This window comes from Erpetoichthys calabaricus, chromosome 3 (assembly GCF_900747795.2).
Source record: "Erpetoichthys calabaricus chromosome 3, fErpCal1.3, whole genome shotgun sequence".
Classification (NCBI taxonomy): Eukaryota; Metazoa; Chordata; class Cladistia; order Polypteriformes; family Polypteridae; genus Erpetoichthys; species Erpetoichthys calabaricus.
In genome coordinates this window covers 46,155,497-46,179,173 of record NC_041396.2, presented here as the reverse complement: position 1 = coordinate 46,179,173, position 23,677 = coordinate 46,155,497, and the positions used below count along the sequence as shown (strand labels likewise).

Genomic DNA, 23,677 nt, shown 5'->3' with positions numbered 1-23,677 from the left:
TCTACCCCTCTTTGTCTGAACCCCAAAGGCTTGTCTCTCAGCATCAGCTCCTCTGTGCTTGCAAACCAAGCAGCTGTTTTAGCTGACTGCACAGTCACCCGAGTCCCTCAGCTGCCACGTTGTATAACACGGTACCATACCTGCACCTCAGGGCAGAGCAGAAATAAGCAAGGAAATGGAATTGCTCTTATCGTTCTCACCCCTTTAAGTGGACTCATCATTTTGAGGTTTTTCTTTGAATTTCATTCGCCTACACAGCTTCACGCATTGAAAAAGCAGCCAGCTGAGACTGGGAAGCTCATAGCCATGAAGAAATTGTCCAGGGGTCAGTGGCCTCCTACTGTGTCTCTTCATCTGCTTGTGTTGCTATGCAGCTCAATTCAGAAAGGCTTCCTACAGACTTGGTGAGTGGTCCACTGACAGTGTAAGGTTGAAAGGAAAATACTCTCCCCAAAAACGTTTATTTATGGGACCCTAAAAGATCGGATTAATGATGGCATGAAGCTACAACATGCAGGATAATTGCTCTCCTTTTTATTGTTAGTCTCACATTTTGACTTTTCCATCTTGGCCTTTCTACCTCCTCTTTACATTTCTCTTGTTCTTTCTGTTTTCCTCCTTCCACCTTTTCATGTTTCAGATTTTCTGTTTCTCTACCCCTCTGTTGTTCTTTCTCTCCATCTCCTTTTCTCTTATTCACCTCATTTTTCTCTGGGTACTTCTCTTCTTGGCCCTAACTTTCATCAGACATAACCTGCACATGCAACTTGACAATTTTTTGTCAGAATCCTGTTATATCACTCAAGGAATGGCCATTCACCCAGCTGGCCATGGTTTAACTTTCATAAGATCTGTGTTGTCTTAGAATCAACATCTTTTTTTAACCATCTCCCCATCCATTTTCCATGCACACTTTTCCTCCACATACTGTTTTGGAGCTGGGGCTTATCCTAGCAGAATGGGACATCAGTCCATCACAGCACATGCTCACACACACAAGTGTCAGGCTCTTAATTACATGAAGAAGACAGTTTTGACAATGCATTGTTTTTGTTTTGGGATTTAATTGTGGAGTTAGCACAGCAGATTGTACCCTTCTTAAAAATCAGGGTTCTTTAATGGCATTTTGTGTTTCTTTACTGGGTTGTGTTGTTCCTTGTTGAACCTTAGCTTCACAAAGTACTATTTCATTCTGAGAAGGCTTCTTTTCATATGAAGCTGGTTCTTTGTGCTTTGAGACACATCCTAATATGTAGAAAAAAAACCTGAAACCTTTAATGTATGGTGGGCTAAATAAATAGCAGGACACTATAGGATTTAGAAAACCAGGACTTAGCCTGTATAAGTGCATACAGCAAGAGTTCTTTTAAAAGCAGAACCCGTTGGTATTTCACAAATATGTTAACATCTATTCATGGTTAATTATTATATATAATTTAAATAAATAAAGGTTATTTCAGAAACCTTCATGTGAAAGGGTCTTTTGGGAACCAAAAATGGTTAAGCATGGCAGTCTGCTGAAGAGCCACTCTGGAACCTTTATTTTTAAGGGTGCCCTGCTGTTTGTGGATCTAGCATCCTGGATATTAATCTTGTGGTTGCTGTCAATTGACACGCTTGTCCTGTGCCTGTGTGGGTTTTCCTCCCACGTTCCCAAAGATGTACAGTTTAGGTTAATTGACCATACCAAACTGGCTCCGGTATGAGTGGATGTGTGTGTAATTGAGCCTTGCAATTGACTGGCACCCCTTGAAGATCTGTTTGCTGCTTTACACCCACTGCCAGGCTCGCACGGGATTTTTGTCATATGTTTGATTTGTTATGTGCTTTCTCCGGCATTTCATTCTTAATAAAAATTTGATCATAAAAAATCACATTCCATCCAAACCATTTTGGATGAGTGATATCCAAAATAGCAGTAAACAACTCTCCGTCTCTGACATTAAAAATGTATAAGACTGAAACTCAAGTCAGTTTGGACATGTTGGAATGTAAGGTCACAGGACAAAGTTATAATCCCAGCTCAGTGGGCCACCCTTAACAAGGTACTTCACTGTGGTGCAGCTCTCTCTGGGAGTTTTACTTGTCATGCGGTGTGCTGTGAGCTGTATGCATTATAGATTGTAGATCAGAGGTCCGCAGTTGCCTAGCTTTCACGAGCCAGCAATCTAAACATTATTCAAGAGAATGAGATTTCATCTACTGTACATCTAGTTTACCGGGACCCTCTTTATGTCCAGCCCTACATACATTGTCAACCTGATTATGATCTAATTACTAAAGTGATGAGCTTTACATTGCAAGGCTGCCATTTCAGTCTTCAACTCTGACCCACTGCGACCCACTTAAGTGAGCAACTCACTTAACCCGCCTTTGCTCCAGGGGTAAAAAAAAATACATGGCATTAATTCTACTAAGTATATCAGTACGTGTAAAGGAACTTGAGATGGTATTTAATTTAGAAAGGTACTGCATAATAAAAGATTTTTTTTAAGTAAGGTTATTAAAGTCTCAGCAAGAAATCAAATATGTGCAAACATTTACACTGTTAATTTATTTTATACCTCTACAAGGGTGGCATTGAAAAGCACTGATTTTGAGTTGGACCACAACTCAGTTTGATTCATTTCAAGTCAGTTTATGTTTGTGTAAACCTCAAGCTGGATTTCTATAATGTGAAATATGGTGGGATTTCTGTACCAGAACATAATATCAGCAGCATTTACCTATCTGTCTGTTGAGCTGTCTGATTCACACATCCTCCTCCATGAGTTTATTCACTCTTTTTAAACTTCTTTTTTCAACAGAGAGCCTCAGGAAGCTGACATGTAACCCAGCAGCACTTGGCAAACAGCAACAACTAACACTAGATTGGATGAGCAACCCACACATGCACCCATATTGTTTCATAATGGACGTGTGTACAATGAAAAAGTCATCGAGGTGCAAGTTATTTAACGTGGACAGCACAATGCTGACCCAGTGTGTGCTTTATTGTGTCTAATGACGAAATGGTAGCATCTCTAGGGCAGTTTCCTGTAATTTGCTGCTTATATAGGCATAAATTCCGTGCCAGCCTAACAGACTATGACAAGTATAAAAAATGAATGTGTAGATGGATAGATGAACTAAGAGATGGACATTAGGATGGATAATGGAATAACTTAATAATAATAGTAAGAGTTCTTTACATGCATTACAGTTCCATTAAAGAGCCATGTTACTCAGGGATTAAGAATAAGTACCATTTTTAGACCTTCTTAATTCAATTCAGGAGCACCAGTCCATCCTAGGGACCACTGACATTCATAAAATGGCAGTTCAGAGTTGCCACTTAAACTAACCTTCACACCTTTGGGATGTAGAAGGAAAACCAGAGTTACTGGGAGAAGCCCACACAGAAACCTTTCAAAAAGAGAATTGAAGGCATATCCGTGGGATTAAAATTTTGTAATAGCACAATCACACACACACACACACACATATACTGTAGGTTCAATTTTGTGTACCCTATGATCTAAGGAGGAATCCCTTGTCAAACACAAGATTAAACCTGGAAACTACAGTACATTAAGAAAAAAAAGCTGGGCTTCAAGCAGCAGAACCACTTAGCACAATATTATGCCATCCTTGTGAGACAAATACAAGATGAAAGTATTCAATACTGTGTCTATATAAAGTATTCGCCCTCTTGGAAGTTTTCACATTTTTATTGTTATACAACATTGAATCAAAGTGAATTTAATTTGGCTTTTTTGACACTGATCAACAGGAAAGACTCTTCAGTTTTAAAGGGAAAACAGATACTGCAAATTGGTCTAAATCAATTAACACAATTATAACACATAAAGCAACTGAATGCACAAGTATTTAGTTCTGTTAATATGACAAAGCTAAATCATCACTGGTACACCAGTGTCATATCATTTGTTAAATGTCAGTAGTCCAGGAATTTCAGGTGATTGCAGTAAAAATGTGCTTGTATCTGGAAGGTCCAACTTGTGGAGCCTCAGTATGGTGGCCTAGCCTACACAATGAAGATAAAAGAAACACTCCAAGCAAGTCCATGAAAAGGGAATTGAAATACACAAGTCAGAGGATGAAGACAAGAAAATGTCCAAGTCACTGAATAGACCCTTGGAGTCCATTTAAATGAATCTTTAGGAAATACAAAGAGTGTGGCACAGCTGTAAATCTGCCTACAGCAAGCCATCCACAACAACTGAGTGACCCTGCATGAAGAAGACTAGTGAGGGAGACCACCAAGAGATGAGAACTCTAAAGGAGATACCAGCTACAGGGGCTAAAATTGGAAAGAGCTGTTTTCTGGATTCACCAGTCATGGCTTTATGGGACAGTGGCAAAGAGAAAGCCACTGTTAAAAAAAATGTGCATGACATCTTGGCTAGAATATATCAGACTGCACATGGAGGGCTCTGAAGTCAACTGGAAGAAGGTTTCATGGTCTGGTGAGTCCAAATGGCCATCAGACAAAATGCAGTATTTGAACACTGCACATTATCAAAAACACACCAACCCCAATGCTGTGAGGATGCTTCTCTGCAGCAGGCCCTGGAAGATTTGTTAGGGTAATTCAGCAAAATCCAGATAAATCCCGGAGAAGAAAACCTGATGCGGTCTGCAAGAAACCTACACCTTGGGAGAAGATTTATTTTCAGGCAAAATGATAACCCCAAGCATAAACGCAAAGCTACACACAAATGGCTTAAAAACAACACTATTAATGTCCAGGAGTAGACAAGTCAGAGTCCAGATCTCATTCTAATTTAGAATTTATGGCTGGACTTGACAAAGGCTATTCACTCCTGGCCACCATTGCAACCTGACTCTGTTTGAGTAGTTTTGCAAGGAAGAATCAGGAAAAATGGCAGCATCCAGATGTGCAAAGCAGACAAAGAACTGTGTACACAGACTCAAGGCCGTCATGGCTTCCAATTGTACATTTACTAAATACTGACTTGAAAGGGATGAATACTTCTGTAATCGATTGTTTTGATTTTTGTGTAATTTTACGAATAACTTAGATTATTTTGCAGAGATCTATTTCCTCTCTGACATCAAAAAGTCTTTTGATCAGTATCAAAAATGCCAAATTAAATCCACTGTTGTTCAATTCTATATAATGATAAAATGTGAATATTTCCAAGGGAATTAATATTATTGTATTGGCACTGTAGATAAAAATGTAAACATGAATGAGAAGAACTTTAAAGTGAGATCTGGGATCATGTACCTTAATATTAATTACACGAATATTGTATTGGTCTTTCTTTCTTTCTTGCACTCTTTTCCCCCAGTGCTCTTCAGTTACTTGTTTCTCTCTGTTTATGTTGTTCACCCCCCACTATACCCCTTGTGTATTTCTACTTCTCTTTTTGAAAGTCAGAAATTTTGACCTCTAGCTGCTTGTTACAAACATTCATTTCTTTGTTTCTTTTCTCTGTATAGAATAACAAAAAGGAGAAAAAGGTGAAAATTGCTGAGTGCCTGAAAGTGGGCCAGTTGAGCTCTCAAAAATGGAATGGGGGAGCAGAGCAGTGAGACTCCTGCAGCAAGCGCTAACCAATCCGAGAACTCAAGAGCTGTAACAAGCAGAGAGAGTGGGTGCCTGTGTGTGTGTGTGTGTGTGTGTGTGTGTGTGTGTGTGTGTGTGTGTGTGAGACAAAGTAATAGTGCAGGTGAACTAATCACACAGACCGAGTTCACCTGGGACTCTGTTTGAAAAAAAGGAGGCTTAAACTCAGGGATGAGAGACTCGAAGGATAAGCACACTTTATCACTGGTGCCAGCACCTCACAGCCTGCCTGTCAATCTCTCTCTTGTTCATATTTATTTATGAGAAGCTAATATTGGCTCATCTGCTGATCAAATCCTAATGCCACTGTGAAAGCTCAGCTTTTTCTGATTTACTTTGAATCAGCCCTGTTTACAAAGCTTACACTCAAAACTGTGCAAAGATTTGAAGCTCAGCCTTGAGCTGGCACGGGTTGTGGCAAGCAATAAAGTGGAATTTTCTCATGGAGGAAACACCTAGAATGGCTGACCTCAGTTCATTTAAGTAAAGGCCCACTATTAGTCTTACCAGGACTGTTGATTTCTACTCATGATGCAAAATCCTCTTTTACTGTATAGTCTAGTAACCAAGAATTCCCCTAAATCCCCTAAAGCCTTGATATTCCCTGTTACCATACCCGCAAACATTATCCCTATAGCTCAATGAAGCAGAATCTGTAACATTTCCACAAAGGGCTATACAGTATGTTCTCTCTAATCATCCAAAACTAGAGTTATTTTACACTGTACTTCCAGACTAGCCTGGAAACATGCATGTAGAAAATCCTCAGTCTGAAGTTGGAAATAGTTGCTAAAGAAAGAGTGGTCTTCTTATATATCTCAAATATGTCTGCAGTGACCCTAACCAGGAAAAGTAGTAATTAATAAATAACATGTATATATGTACAGTAATGGTGTTCCAGCTACTCAAACACACTTCTCGTTAAATACCAGTTTTTACCATCTACAGACTTTATCAGATGACTTATCTATCATAGGTTGCATTAACAATGGAGATATTGTAGAGCACTTCATCTTGTGGTGCAGGGACAACAACCTGCAACTCAACATCAACATGACAAAAGAGCTGATGGTGGACTTCCGATGTGCCAGGAAGCCTCTGAGACCAGTCACCATTTGGGGACAAGGATGTGGAAGTGGTGCAGACCTATAAGTACCCAGGGGTTCACATAAACGACAAATTGGACAGGTCTGACTACAACAGTGGCGCTGTACAAGAAAGGCCACAGCAGACTGTACTTGCTAAGCGAGACTCCAGTCTTTTGATGTGTGCTGCTGGAAATGTTCTACCAGTCCATAGTAGCCAGTGTGGTCTTCTATGCTTCAGTCATCTTAGGAAGCAATCAGGAGGTGCTCTCTTGGAATACTTTTAGCCAGAGTCTCATTCTAGCACGGTGTGCTAAGAAATGCCTCTTCCCTATCAGGCAATTCAATGCTTCCACTCGATGTACTTGTTAAGATTATGTATTAATTTATTTATCAATTAATTGGCTGTAATATCTGATCTGTGTGTCAGTATCCATGTTTTTCTATGTTTCTGCTACTGTATGCATCTAAAGTTCCCAGTGGGATTAATACAGTTTATCTAATCTAATCTAATCAAAGCACTTTACATCGACAGTGGGGAGCCACTTCTACTTCCACCAATGTGCAACATCCACCTGGATGATACAATTGCAGCAATTTTGCACCAGTGTGCTTACTACACATTAGTTGTTAGGTGGTGAAAGGGCGAGACAGTTAGCCAATTAGGGACAGGGAATAGTTAGGCCATGATAGGCAATTTAGCCAGGACATTGAGGAGCACCCAACTCTTTTCAAAAGATGCCCAAGAATATTGTATGACCACAGAGAGGCAGGACTTCGTTTTATGTCTCATCCGAAGGGTGGGACTATATTTTTCAGCACAGTGTCCTCATCTCTTCCGTGGGGTATTGGGATCCACACATAGACCACAGGGTAAGCAGCATCTTCTGGTCTGACCAAAGTCTCTTCCAGAAGAAACCCAATCTTTTCTGGTTGGTCTTCCATCCATGTACTGGCCAGGCCCAAAGATCCTTAGCTTCAGGTGGATTATTTTTTCTGAGAGAAAGTACTGTGAGCGATGACATCTGTATAGTGTATGGGGCTTACTTTCTATCATAATACATCTTCATCTTGTTTGAAAAATGTTACAACAATATCTCACTGTGATCATGTCTAATGTAACACGTCTATTTGTAAGTAAAGTAATCTTAGTATGACGTTCACCTTCAGGGCTGTAGATGTAAGAGTCATGGACGTATGCCCAAAAGGCTTGGACATTGAAGCTAACCTTTGCCAACAAGGTGAGCACTATTAAATTTATAGGATATGGGACATTAATCATATTTTTGATAATTGTAATTATATTAAAATATAGTGCATATTCATGAGAGGTATAGTAATTTTGTGGGCTTACTACTAATAGTACGCTAGCGTTATTCATCATGCAGATGGCTGTGCAAGCATACAGATAGTCTATGTGTAAAACCAATTACAAAGTAATGAGCTGTGACACGTTCAAATGCATTCTTATTTAAACAGATTCCCCTTTGTTGCTAATTACAGCGTAATGAGATATGCAAATTATATACAGAACAATAGATACCACAGATTACCGCACCAGCTAATTACGCCAAAGTGACATGTAGAGCGTTTATTTGTCCAACAAGCAGTAACATGATTTTTTTTTTCATATTTTTTATTCTTTTCACAAAACAATTTTTTTTTTCTCTTTATACTAATTAGACTGCAACCTAATAAAAGTCATAAATAAAAAGTAAATGCAATAATGCAATTAAGAAGTATCTTAAAAGTGATGACTGTTGTACATTCATGATGGAAAAACATTCATTTGGAGGTTTTCTTACAAATTAATAATGAGAGGCAGTAAGTAAGTCTTGTAACAGCCTAGTGACTGCTATAGAGTTTGTAGCATATACAGTACATACAGTAGAATGATCCAGCTACTCAGATAAAATATGCTATATAATAAAACACTAAGGTTTGGCTGTCCAATCCCATAGAGCAATCTGATTGGCCAGTTTGGCGTTGGTGACACAAAGAAAAATGCATTTGAGAGGGGGAGAGCAGGTTAAGAGACATGCACACACACAAATGCAGAGGAAACGCGCTGAAGGTACATGTAGGGCAAGCATAGCAAATACTTAAAAATTATTCTATTACCTGTCCTTGTAAAATAATAATATATAAATTTATGTATGAACCTGGGTTTGAATGGCAGTCCTGCACTTCAATGGAAACTCTAAACTATAGCGCTTTGAGTGTGTTGGGGATGTTTGCATGATAGTGCCCTGCAAAACACTGGCACGCAATGCAGGGTGTGCACCTGCTTTGTACCAAGTGCTGCTGGGATAAGCTCTCCGTGACTTTATATGGAAGAAGCACATTAAAAGATGAATTGATAGACAGATGGGGGCTAACTCCATAATACATGTGTCTGGCATATCAAAACTCAATGTATTCCAAAGCCATGTATTGATTCATTACATAAATTATGTATCTCTAGCTACAAAATCAATTTGATGCAACAGAATACATTAGAAGTACACAGAAGACTAAAACTAAACAGAATACACAGAGGTATGCAATAACCAATAGGTAGAAAGAGAGATATATGGAAAATACCAGAAACAGACATATATTGTTTAGCACAGAGACACCATATAAAATACATTTCACACATCTGACAGACATACTGTACAATATTTACTGGGAGAACAGCAAAGAAATGTCAATATTGAAGTGAGAGAGACAGAGAGAGAGAGAGTGCTGTGCAAAGAAGATGATTTCAAAGTTAAAAGCGTTTAACTGCTCACTAAAGGGAGGGGAGCTCTTTATTCGCTAAACTGGCTAAGCTCGTGGTACTCGCCACTCTGAATGAACTCGACAGTTTGAGTTAACATATAGCAGCTCTGGGCGAGAGCATGTAACCAAGAGGGGCATGGTATGAACAATCTTCCAATCAGTAACATTTTCAGAATTTACTTTGGTGCAAAAGGGAGACATGTAGAAAGGCTGAAATGGACAGAGCCAGCTGAGAAAGGAAAACTTCCTCATAGTCAGAAACCTGATGGGTCATGAGAGGAATGAGATCACCTTTAGCTTGCCTAACTAAGACAATGGCACGCCGGACTCTGAATGCAGAGGAGCCAAGTTTGTGTCCAGGATCCCTGACTTGAGGATCTACAACTGAAAGAAGTGCTGCTCAAGCAGATTTCTCGTTTGGGACAGATTGACATCAGAAAAGACAGAATGACATAAAATATCTAAAACACTGACACAACAATACCAATATTTTTGACGTTCTTTATAGATTTGAGGTTGCTGAATTCAAATCTACCAACAGAATTGCTAAATCACATCCAGTTTTTGATGAAGGTCTAAAATGAAAAAATATACTGTTTTACAGAAAACAATAATATATTTTAATGAATTATTTTCACTTAAAAATTATAAATTGCACCTATAATTGTTTTAAATATAATTATTTCTTACAAAATGTAGTCATTTTGTAATGTTTATCCTCATTTCATCCTCTGAAGATGTTTCACAGTGGAATGACCAACAGAAGTCTGCTAACATAGGCTCAATCCACTTTCTGCTATAACATCTGTTCATTTGAGAGATGTCCTGGTGGAACCTCTCTCCACGTCCATTAGAGACTTCTCCCATATTTTTAGGGAAAAGATCTAAATGAGAGTGCAAGAAATAGATTTTTAAAGACATGTTGCACCCAAGTGCTAGGTAGGAAGAAAGAAACTCCTCAACTGGATTTTGATATCTCACTGAAATTGTTTGTGGTAAAGAATTCCAATTTCAGAAATGGATTCTGCACACCTAAATCTATCAAATTCAGCACATTGATTTTCTTTGCACATGTGGATTTTGGTACAGACCATTGTGGTCGGTGGTAGGAAGGAAAACCAGATATACTTTCGATACCTAGTAGGGTGATCCCAGGTGAAACTATTGATGAACACATGATACTTAACACTGAGTAACAGGGAGTTTTCAACCAGATGTTATCAATCGGCAATGACATGAAGACAGAATATCTGATGTTAGCAAAGGATGGAGAATATCTAGCAACCAGAATGTCAGTAACAGACATGGTGAGTTAGCTAAAGACATCTGAGAGGGTCTGACAGTAGAACCACTTAAAAGAAGATAATAATAATAATAATAAATAATAAATACTGTATAGGCAATAAAGGCATGCAAAGATGGGCTCAAAGAAGAACTATTCAGCTAAGCCGTAGGGCCACAGTGGTGTGGCTTTTCCATCCTTTCAAACTGTCTGACAGATCATCAGTGCTGTGTATCAGAACCCTGATGACTACTGCCAAAAGTATAAATCCATTGAAACACAAAGTTGAAATTTTAACTAGGTCTTAATACAGTATATAATACATAAACAAATCTACACATACGATACCTGTGAGGAAAGTAGTGAATTGAAACACTTAGATAATACTGTCAGTTAATCTTGTAAAGTGTTTTGGGATAGTGCTCGCTATATAAACAGGCTATACAAAATGAGCAAAAAATTGTATTATAAAGGTAGTCCACAGACTAAAGTTAAAGTATATTACTGAAAAATTCGGCCCTCAAAAAATAAATGAAGAAAAACATCAAGAGAATACAGCACTGGAATTCCACAGGTGACTGCTGCTGAGTAAAAGTGTTACAAAAGTGTGGTAACAGATCACTTAAAACAAATTAGGAGTCAAATAACATTGTTGTACAGTTGAGTTCAAAGCACACTGGTGAATTTGGTGACTCGGGGGCCTTTCAGACCAGCTATGCTTTATGGTGAATGTACTGTAAAACTGCAGCTTAGACATACTGTATGCATATTCATACACTTTGAGGATAGAATTCTTAAGTGACAATACATTTTGTCTTGAACAACTGTCAACAGTTGGATAGGAATACGGTGCAAAAACTTGTGGTCCTGCTCTTTAACTTTTCAGATACTTAACAAAAAATGAACTTAGTTTTGTAAAATTTGACTTGCTTGTATGAAATGTTATTTGCTTTTCATAAATTCAATAAAATGTTATAAAAAATTAATGAATAGAAATATACTCTAAACATGTATCACCTAACAGAAAACAACTATAAAAACAACGTTTCACAGTTTCAGGTTTCTGGCACTCAGTTTTAAACAGGATGAATATTAATAAATTGCATAACACTTTCAACATTTGTTTTGAATGCCAGCATTACATTACAAACTTCTGCACTGGTTAGTGCTGCCATCTCACAGTCCCTGGGTTAAAATCTTGGCTCTCAACTACTGTAGGTACGGAATCAACTTTGCACCTCCTCCTTGTGTCTTTGTGTCTTGCCCGGTGTTGTATATAACCCAGTTTTGCTCCCACATCCCACTAGGGTACAATTCTAAATTGGACTGGCATCAATGAATATGCATGGGTGTGCCCTGTGATGGACTGGCACTTTGACCAGAGTTGTTCCCTGCCTTGCTCTTGATTCTGCCAGAATAGGCTCCAGCTCTAATGGCCCTGAAACACACTAAGCTTGTTCAGGAAACAGATAAATGGAATAAACTTCATGACACCTCATGTAACAGAGCTGAGACAAGTCTCGTTTTAACCCATCATCTTTACTCAATGCACAATTCTCTTTATACAACAAAAGTAGAAGATAAGCTTTTGCTCCTGGAGCAGTTTAAAATTTCTGCATTTCAGATGCAGTCATGTTGGTGTTGTGTTGCCGCAGGAGTTTCAACCACCATGATTCTCATTGTGTCCAAGATTATATCTTGTATGACCCTGAGAAAGCCACTTAACCTGTCTGAGCTTCAGTTGTATCTGAAAACAATTGTAACATATCCTGAACTTACAAATTGCTTGTCTGCCCAATATTCAATATTAATGGCATCTACAAGAAGGAACACTGTCTGCTGTGTCTGACGATCACTGCTGCACTGATGCTACAGTGAGAGCAGCTAGAAAGAACACTTCTGGTGAGACTGAGCATCAAGTTACAATCGATTTGTATCTGTTTAATCAAATTTAATATATTTCATCTGAAAAGATTCAAGTGAATAACCATCACAAAGATGGTCTCTCTTCTAAATATAATTTAGAAAATGATATTTCTGAAACTTTTCAGAGCTTAGCTTATTCATTGATTTTTCCAAACTGAGTTGTTCCAGCTGCAAAGTCTTGTTGAATGTCAGTGGTACCTTTTCTGTCAGCAACAATTGCTAGACAATGTACCAGTCACTCATACTGGGTCAACATGGAGTCACAAAATCAACCTGACCTGTATATCTTTCAGCTAGGAGAGAAAACCTTAGGACAGAGAGAAAACCAACACTTCATCGTAGGTCAACAGTCCTGGAAGGCAGTAGCACCAACTTCTAAGCAACCCAACGGCAGGGCTACTCCATCTAAATGCCTACAAAGATACTGCAGACAGAAAAAAGAAGTGCAAAACATTGCACCTCAGAAAACAATCACATTTAAGCTTCAACTTTAATTCACAAATTTATAAATATGAATAACATGTATGACTAGAACTGCATTTGCAATAATTGTCTAATACTTCAAACATTCTAGCGAATGTATGATTGTCACTTTAAACTGCTATGAATAAAAAAAATAAAAAATAAAGCCATTATCCACCATTCCATCCATGGTGGTTCATCTCCACTTGGTATTGAATTTAACCCTTTCCAGGCTCAACTCCACCACAGCGTAGAAGACCCATACAGTAAAAAGCTTAAATGGGTGAGCTAAAGTGGAAATTTCTGAAACTGCAGGTGGCTTTTATCTGCATGGATGGCGCTGTTACTTTGCAGAAATAGGATTGCATGTTGAAAACTTTTGCACCATTAAGACACCAAAATTACTGTAAAGATCACATATGTTTTATAACTTTACATTTTGTAGAGACCATTAAACAACTTGAAAGTTATATTACAATTTTGTATGGATTTTTTTTTTTTTTTAATTGGGACAAAGGCTGGTTGTTGATAATATTGGGGTCATAAAGTTTATGACAGGCAGGACTTGGACCAGCAACCATGAGGTGTAAAGACACAGCCAGCCTATATATTTATCATCTTTTTGCATGGAATTTGTATAGAATGAATTTTGCATTTAAATATGCATAGAACCAATGGCCGGCAGTGATTTCAAGATACATACAATTTGTCTACAGTTACATTCAATTATACACTGTATAGTGCTTTTTTATATATAGTTAAACATGTACAAATTTAAAAATCAATAGACAGTATCTTTACCATTGTACTACAACAACACTTATTTCCATAGCACATTTTCACTTAAAGAATGTAGCTCAAAGTCCTTTACAAAAAGTCAAAGATAAAAGTTTCAAGAAAAGAAAAACAAATTAAAATAAGAATAGAAATGAATAAATAGCATACCAAAATTAGTAAATAGATAGATAGATAGATAGATAGATAGATAGATAGATAGATAGATAGATAGATAGATAGATAGATAGATAGATAGATAGATAGATAGATAGACTACCCACATAAAAATATTACTTAGAAGCCGCAATAATCAAGAAACATTTCATTATACAATCTTAAAAATAAAGTTGCCAGTGGTTCTTCAGAACAATTCCACAGGGGAACCATTTTTGGTTCGCAAAACAACCATCCACATGAAGAATCTAAAATGAACCTTTATTTATGAAGAACTGTAAAAAAGATTCCATTAATAACTGATAAAAGATTTGTGAAATGGGTTTATGATTATAATACCATATGCTAACCTTAAATTTTCAAATGTGTGTAATATCCTGCTATGTAGCCCCTGAACATTACAGATTCCTGTCTTGCCCTTTTCAAAGCACAAAGATCCAGATTCATATGCAAAAGCAATATTAAATTGGGTTTTTTTTATCAAGCAATGGCTCTACCAGGAGCCACAGCACTATAAAGTGCCAAGAAGCGTTAGAGTCTACGGCTAATTATGGGGAAGCGCAGAGGAACAAAAGAAAACACACACCGAAACAAATCCTGCTGCCCCAATGGCCCTCCCTAAACAGTTATTTTGCCGTAACTGTCTGGTGGTGTGGCTTTTTCCGCTCATCCACCTCCAAAGTATTGTGGCAAGTTGGAGAGCTTCTTAACAATGGAAAGGTTATTTAATAGGTTATTATGATCTGCAGCACAAATTTTGCGTATGCTTTAATGTACTGTATATAATACATAATTTTTTCAATATAATTAAAACTATTTTATAATGCATAGTATGTTTAGATCACAAAACATTCTGCCAGTGGGTATTGCACATCAGTACTTCAGAGAAGTCGCCAAACAATCCTGGCCACTCCAGAGGCCAGTGCATCACAGAGCTGAAAGCAAACACCAACGTACACTCACCTCGTGCTCAATTCACAACGTAACCTGCACATCTTTATGACAGATAAAACAAACGTACAGAAACGTAAGAACACGCGAACTCCGCACAGGTAAAGCCCGAGCTTGGGATTCAAACGCAAGACTCAGGACCAACAGCGCTAACTAGTACTGAATCATATCTGAATATATTAAACTAACACCAAATGGACTAGTCTACTTATTTAAGTACACGTTCCAAAGCGCCAAAACATCAACATATTATTAATGTGGATGGAACAAGTCACTCAACGCACACACAGCCAATTTGGAGTCGCCAGTCAGTCTTCGGGATGCGGATAGAAGCAACGATAATTTGAGAAAGGAGCACGGACGCTCCTCAAAAACTTCGTCTGAGTTCGAATGCAAGGATTTCAGACTTTATGAACTCGTAAACCTCCATCCCACTACGCAACCAAACCATTCATTTCCAACCCCTCTTGTGCTGAGGAAGGTCGAGGGGAAGATGGAGCGTCTCTCAGGAAGCATCAGGCGGGCAGAGCTCCAGTCCATCGCAGGGCGATCACTCACACACACACACACACACACACAAACACACACATCGGGATCCAATTCAGCAGTGACTACCCATCTAATTTGCGCATCTTCGGACAGTGAGAGGAATCCGGAGGTACCAAACGCGAAGACAAATAGACCCGGGAACGGCAAGACGTGAACCCTGGTCTCCTTGGGGAGAAGAGTCAGCGCTACCTTGGCACCACACACTAAAGATAACAAAAAAGCGAATGTTAAATAGTGTGAAACTTGAATAAAGTCGCTTCTTTGTATTCGTTCAAAATGTACTCGTTTTATTTAATTTGACATCTCGGTTTTGCTCTTTCCTCAGGTAAACATTTTCACAGCAACTCACTTCAAGAGTTTTCATTTCATTTTCCGTAACATTATCATTATTAAAAGATAAATATTGCCGGAAAATTGTAAAATGTGATATTATAGCAAAAGTTTCAGTTAGTCTATGTATCAGAGATTGTGCATTTCATACATATCTATCAGGAGATAAGGGAAGCTTTTGTAGGTTTTTATAACCTGAAATATAAAAAATAAACATGAATGCATATAAAAAGGTGTATTCATATATTGTTATTATTATTATTGTTATTATTATTATTATTATTATACATTTATTTATATACTGCCTTTCCCAGGATAGCGCATCATAAACTCGTGTATTGCCTAAATATTTTTTAAACTGGCGCCCCGTCCAGGGGTATGGTTTCTCTTTTGCTCCGTAAGGCAGAGCGACGGTATAGTTCGATTTCGATTTAAGAATACACAAGATGGAGCTTCTTTAAAGTTTCAGATTTTAAATAAATAAATGTGTTGCCCCAAAGCAACCCATAATTATAATGGAAGGTGTGTAAATGTTCTCCGATACAGGCACCTAATACTAGCTCCGATCTTTCTTTTGAATCTTTGGACGCGGCATTCGAAAGAAACTACCAGCTGTTTTTATCGACTGTGAACTTGGCAATCAGATTTTCATTTTTATTGTCGATTACTTAAACATGTTAGCTCGGCTGCCCCGTTGCCTGGTAACAGTTTACGCGGAGATGTCCTGCTCTCCGTCACCTGCTCACTCTCCTGTGGTTTCGGTCTGCAGCTTCCTTACTGTTGCCGCACTTTCTTACTATAAGGGTGGGTAAACAGTGTGCCGGGTGGGCACTACTTGCATGCAGAAAGCGGAATGACAGGTGTGTTGTGTCGGAGGCAGACTATGAGGCATGAGGAGACTTGACCTTGTAGTGAACTTTGTTAGTCAAGTGGTGCCCCTGCAGTTCATCACTCACTTTCAAGTATACCAGCTGCGAGACACCCACCGAAGAGCGTCAAGGCTGCCGCTGCAGAGCCCATCGTTTCTCCAACCAGTCTTATCACATTGCAACCAGGGCACATAAACAAAACAAAACAAACAAACAAAAAAAGATTTTCCCCTGAAACTGCATTGCGCCGTTTCTGCAGTCTGCCAGTCTGGGTTTAGACGGGGCACAGAGTTGAGAGACTCACGTTGTGAAAAGCTGGCACTAAGCTACTAAAACGGAGGCCACATCCCAAAGATGCCGCAAACGCTTTTTTTTCGGCATCTCCCTTTGCCATCTGTGTCATGGGGAGCTAGTGTGACAATCAGTTCAAGAACAGTTCCCCCCATCGCAGTTATAACAGTTTACGAAAAATCGCACTCGTCAACATTGTAGCATCAGAACCCACCCGGCTACTGAGGGACGAAATAACGAAAAAAAAAATCAGTGTCCTCTAAAAGGAAGGCAAAGCTCAGCTTTCCTACGTTAAAACAGACCCCCGCCTCAAGGCTGCTAATTAACCCCTCGCCCAAGAAGAACTAATTACAGGTACCAGGAAGGTGCAGGAAGCAGACGAATGATAAGAATTTTCAAAAGGATGCGCGCGGGCTTCTCAAACACTGACGTCTGAGCTGGTGCCGTGCCACCGCGTTTTACCTTGCAAGCCCAGGAGGGCAGTGATGCCAGCGGCTGTGCCCTGCAGTCCGGGGAGCGAGTCAAGGCGAGGGTCCTGCAAGGGGCGTAGCGTGCCGTCTGTATGGCCTGCAGCTCCTCTGCTCCTCTCTCGCACACCGAGCTTGTGATGATTCAGTGAGGCTCCGGCTCTGTCGCATTACACGCGCTGCTCCTCCCTTTTCAACGACCCACGCTCCCTCCTCCCTCCTCCCTTCCCTTCTTTTGCACTAGCAGCAAAGCAAAAGCTGCGCTCAAAAATCTTTTTTTTTTCTTGTTGTTGTTGTTTCTTCTACTGAATTATTTATGAATCTTCTAAGACAATCATTTTCCGTTTGGCCAACTGTAATCCCTGGCCCATTGTCCCGAGCCCGTGCTGGCACGCTGTGAATGCAGCTTCGCAACTGTTAGTTGTTGGAGATCAAAAATAAAAAGCTTCACAAGTTCAGCTGCGGAGCTGACCCACTGGCCATCTGGGTCATTGCATTTTGGGCACCCACATAAAACAAACTATTCACCAGTGCTTTAATTATTATAATTGTACTATTAACATAAATGCCCTATTAGTGTCTTTCTTTCTTTCTTTCTTACACATTAAAATGACTGAAACATGAAATAAACAAGAAGCAAAGAGTGCCACTTGTAGTGAGAGCACATGTCTGTTGCAAGTCAAAATGATTCAATATCTTTTCCCAGGAAGCTCATCCATCTTCTGTCCATTCATGTCCTACATCCACTCAATAACAAGAAAGATTCGACATTTGCATTACCACCAACCTAACAAAATGTCATTGGGCTTGGACAGAACATTTAAATAATAGGGGAGAACATGAAAACTCCATTTAAAGGGCTATCTTTCTATCAATTACCAAATCCACTTGACCAGAATTTACCTTGGCAGCACTGGGCACATGGTAGAGCTCAAACCTGCATCTAATTTATCTAATGCATGATTTTGAGGATGTGGGAAGAAAACTGGACTACTGAAGAAAACCCTACTGAGATAAGGGGGAAGACCGACAGTGACCAGGCCAGATTTCAAACCTCAGGGTCTGGAGCTGTCAGGCTGTACTCTGTTAAAAATATAAATACAGTATATGCCAACCTAAAGCCTTAAAATGACAAATGCTGCATTAAAAAAAGTATAACATCATAGTAATATTTATTACATCAATAAGTTACAAATGCAGCACGGTGGCGCAGTGGGTAGCGCTGCTGCCTCGCAGTTGTGAGACCTGGGGACCTGGGTTCAATTCCCAGGTCCTCCCTGCATGGAGTTTCTCCCCGTGTCTGTGTGGGTTTTCTCCGGGTGCTCCGGTTTCCTCCCACAGTCCAAAGACATGCAGGTTAGGTGGATTGGCAATTCTAAATTGGCCCTAGTGTGTGCTTGGTGTGTTTGTGTGTGTCCTGCGGTGGGTTGGCACCCTGCCCGGGATTGGTTCCTGCCTTGTGCCCTGTGTTGGCTGGGATTGGCTCCAGCAGACCCCTGTGACCCTGTGTTCGGATTCAGCGGGTTGGATAATGGATGGATGGATAAGTTACAAAAGACTGTTACAGATACTCCTTGTATTCATAAGATAAAATTCTGTTGAAAAACATGTTTCACAAAAAAGCAGATCTTTTGTAAAAATATCAATCCATTAATGTAAATGTATAATGTATCTAAGTAGAAATATTAAAAATATCTTTATATGTAGAGAACCCATTCATAATTCTAGATATTTATTTAGATAACAGAGGTTACCCATACTACCAAAAATTGTAAAAATATTATTCTCTATCCATCTATTTTCCAAACCCACATATCCAGAGCAGGAACCCTGGAGTTAATCCAAGAAAGCATCGGGAACAAGGCAGAGCACCCAAGGGGAAATCCACACGGACATGCAGACTCTATGCAGGGAACTCCCCGGACGCAACCCTGCTCTCCACATTGCAAGGAAGCAGCACTAAAGTACTCTTCTTTGGGGTTGAAGTAGACAAACAGGCAAGTTTTAATGGACTACTTATCATTTTTATTGCTTTTTCTGTGCCAAATTTTACACATTCATAATTAAAAAAATAACACAGAGGTCAATGAAACTGGCACTTGTTCATCTAAAACTTTTTAGATGTGTGGGTGCTGCCAAAGACCACTGCAGGGAGTTACACTCCCTACTATATGGGACTTCGGTATGACCCATAAGTGTGTCCAATGAGCAATGCCCTGGCACTGGAAGACCTCCCGTGTCCTCGATAATTGGAACCACATTGCCTTACCCAGGTAAGTTATAGCCAGAAGAGAAGACGGGCAACTCTCGTCTGGTAGGAGTAGTGAACAAGAGAAAGAAGAAGAGAGGATTATATTGCTCTGCTGAGGTACTCTTTTGAATAAATGTTGGTGTTTTCAACCTGGGACTGGGTGGGTGCATTTGTGTCTAGGGTTTGGGGGCTCTATTGCACCCTCTGTTGATCACAATAGATAATTAGATCGATATGAAAAAGTAAGCACACTCCATGGAAATTGCTGACAATTGTAACATACAGTATGTGAACAGACAAACAGTGGATTCTAATGCAAACAGTACCTTCAGAAAAGGTGGCATACTTGAACAAACAGTTTATAAAATGGATACGGTGTTTTCACTTTAATAATCTATTCTAACAAAAGTGAGGATTCATCACTAAAAAAGTAACTACACCCCTACAGTTATCACCATGTAGAATCAGGTGTTCCAGATGAGGTGCCAGTGATTTGAACCACCTTAGGGAGTTTGCACTTGGACCTGTCTTATTTAAACTGCTATGTCTAGAGTCTGATGTTCTTTTTGCTGTTAACATACATGGTGTCACATACAGTAGAAGGTTGTGGATGCCTATAAATCTTGCAAAGGGTTTTAAAAAAATCTGCAAATTATTTGAAATCAGTCACTCTCAGATAAAAGGTTGTGGGTGCTTACAAGCCTGGCAAGGGATTATAAAAGATCACCAAATTATTTGAAATCAATCATTCTACTGTAGGGAAAATCATCTAGAAGTGGTGTAGATATCAAATGACTGCTAATTTCTCCAGGACTGGCCAGCCCAGTCATTTGAGCCCAAGAGCTGATTGTTTGATACTAAAAAAAGACACCAAGGATACCAAAATCTCATTGTTGGATCTGCAGGTAACTTTTACAAAAGTTGGTGTCAAAGTACATGCATCTACAATCAGAAAGAGATTGCACAAATTTGTCCAACATGTGAGGTGTGCCAGAAAATAAAAGCCTTTGCTGTCCAAAAAGAACATTAGGGCAAGGCTACAGTTTGCCATTGAACATCTGCCTAGACAGAGGCCAGGCCTTCTGGAGCACCATGCTCAGGACATATGAATCAAAGATAGAGGTGTTTGGTGCAAACCAAAGAGAGCATTTCAATAGAAAAACCTCATATCAGCCGTGAAGCATGGTGGCAGGAATGTTATATTTTGTGGTTGCTTTGCTGCTTTGTGGCATGGGTAGTTTGTAGTCATCTAGGCAACTATGATTTCTGCATCATATCAGTTGCTCAAACTCACAGTTCTTCCCTTTGCCCCAATATGCCACACACTAAGCAACCTCAATTTATTAACCTGCTTAAATAGACTATAGCCCACCTGTACAAACAGGTGCACCACAGTGTGTTAACTGTTCAGTTTAGAAGACAGCAGCTTTGGACATCGAAAATGTATTAGTGGGCTCAGACATTTGTTACTTTTCTTAGGTCTGCTTCTGACTGATGTACACTTTTTAGGGAGGAAATGAAGGATTTGTTGTCTTTGTGAACTGGATAGCTCATTTCTTTGTCTCAGCAAGTAACACATCAACCATTTTGCGTAGCTTTCATCAATTAGAAGACTATCCTTCCACTTATCCATCTCTCTATTCTGCTTTCTTGATGCTTCCAAATCATCTGCTGTACTATAGGTTGTAATAAACATCAAGGAAACAATATAAAGTAAAATATAAGTGATATTCCACTTCAAATGAACACAATGCTTTGATGTAACAATTAAAGCAAAACAAAAAAACTGACCCATGTTAAAAAACTGCTGTTTGACATACATTATAAATTGCAGCCTGGCGTTGATTAAAGAATATTTATATATGCAAAACTTCTTCTCTGTTTCCTTCACCAACATGTCCATTGAAATCCGCTCCAGTCACCTTTCTGTCCCTTGGGTACACTGTTCATCACTTCATCCAACTCATTCCAAAAATCTTCTTTCTCATCCATCACACACTCAACTTGTGGTGCATATGCACTAACAACATTCATCATCACACCTCCAGTTTCCAACTTCATAATCATATATCTGCCTGACACTCTTTTCACTTCTAAAACACTCTTGACATATTGTTCCTTCAGAATAACCCCTTCCCCATTTCTCCTCCCATCCACACCATAATAGAACAATTTGAATCCACCTTCGATCCTCTTGGCCTTACTCCCCTTCCATTTAGTCTCTTGCACACACAATATATCAACCTTCCTTCTCTCCATCATATCTGCTAACTCTCTCCCCTTACCAGTCATACTGCCAACATTCAAAGTTTATACCCTCAGTTCCACTCTCTTTACCTTCCTCCTCTCCTCCTGCCTCTGGACACGTCTCCCCCCTCTTCTTCTTCTTCTTTGGCCAACAGTAGCCCAATTTCCGCCAGCACCCTGTTCGCTAACAGTACTGGTGGCAGTCATTGTTAACCCGGGGCTCGACCTGCATTGTATTGCATTGTATTGTATTGTATTGTATTGTATTGACCCAGTCATCTGGGAGGGGCTCAGAGTAGAGCCGCTGCTCCTCCACATCGAGAGGAGTCAGATGAGGTGGCTCGGGAATCTGATCAGGATGCCTCCTGGATGCCTCCCCAGTGAGGTGTTCCGGGCACGTCTAACCAGGAGGAGGCCCTGTGGATGACCCAGGACACACTGGAGGTACTATATCTCCCGGCTGGCCTGGGAACACCTTGGGATTCTCCCGGAAGAGCTAGAAGAAGTGGCCAGGGAGAGGAAAGTCTGGGCATCTCTGCTCAAGCTGTTGCCCCCGTGACCCGATCTCGGATAAGCGGAAGAGGATGGATGGATGGATGGATGCATTGTATTGTATTGTTGTCCGCATATTGACTTGGCAAAATTTTACACCGGATGCCCTTCCTGATGTAGCCCTCCCCATTTATCCGGGCTTAGAAAACTATCCATCCACCTATCCATCTCTCTATCCTCTCTAAAACTGACCCATATTGAAAAACTGCTGTTTGACGTACATTAAAAATTGCAACCTGCGTTGAGTAAAGAACATTTACATATGCAAAACTTACTTCAAATGCACTCATCCATTTTGGAGTATACAGTTTTTTTTTCAGATTGCTGGCATTGCTTCACACTATTATGCGTAATTTGGAAATATTTCTTTAGAAATGATAATTTAAGCTGCTGGGACACCACCAGAGATTCCCCTCCATAGCACCAAACAACGCACTTGAAAGTGTGACCAGATGGCTATGTTTTATATTGGCAATACGACCCTGGATTAACCAGTAGGCAAAATAACCACATGCTTAGGGTATTATGGGAAAGTTGGGGGCAGCAGAGAGTTTTTTCCCACCTAGCTACCCTGCTGCCCCTAACCCTTTCATTGCCACATTCTCCATCAGTGGAATATTTTGTTATCATTCTTATCTGCCGCATTCAACTTTTTTCTGCAGTTAAAGAGGGTTTTCTTTGGCATGGTGAGTGACTAAAGCTTCAAAGTTTGGTTTGAAGGTGTCATCAGATATCACATCTGTTTGTTTCTCACAGCGTAAAAGTTTCACTTCTGCCAGGTACAAACAGCTGGCTGGGTTTGGCTAGCATTTAATTCATGAGGTATCTGACCCTTAAGCTCCTATCTTCTTCCTGTTCATCTTTTCCCACTTCTGTGCGGGGCCAATGGATTGATTCCATCATTAAGATTTTAGCTTTAACTTTTACAGTCGGATACCCTTCATTACACTAACCCTCTCTATTTTTCTGGGCTTGGGACCAGCACTAGGTTGGGGTGGTTTGTTCCCTCAATGGCTAGATTACTGTTATTTCTTTTACTAATTTTTTTCTTATAAATGAGGCCAATTTTAATCTTTCTTTTCACCATATGAGCTTATTGAGAAGC

The 23,677-nt window shown here is 39.7% G+C and overlaps 1 protein-coding gene across 1 annotated transcript in view; it reads right to left on the bottom strand.

Annotated features, from left to right (window-relative positions):
- Positions 1-17,877, bottom strand: part of cntn2 (contactin 2) — a 137,058-nt gene extending 119,181 nt beyond the window's left edge. Inside the window, exon 1 of the mRNA XM_028796741.2 lies at positions 17,518-17,877. The gene's annotated coding sequence lies outside the window, so the exon portion shown is untranslated. The remainder of the gene's footprint in view (positions 1-17,517) is intronic.
- Between the last annotated feature and the right edge of the window lie 5,800 nt (positions 17,878-23,677).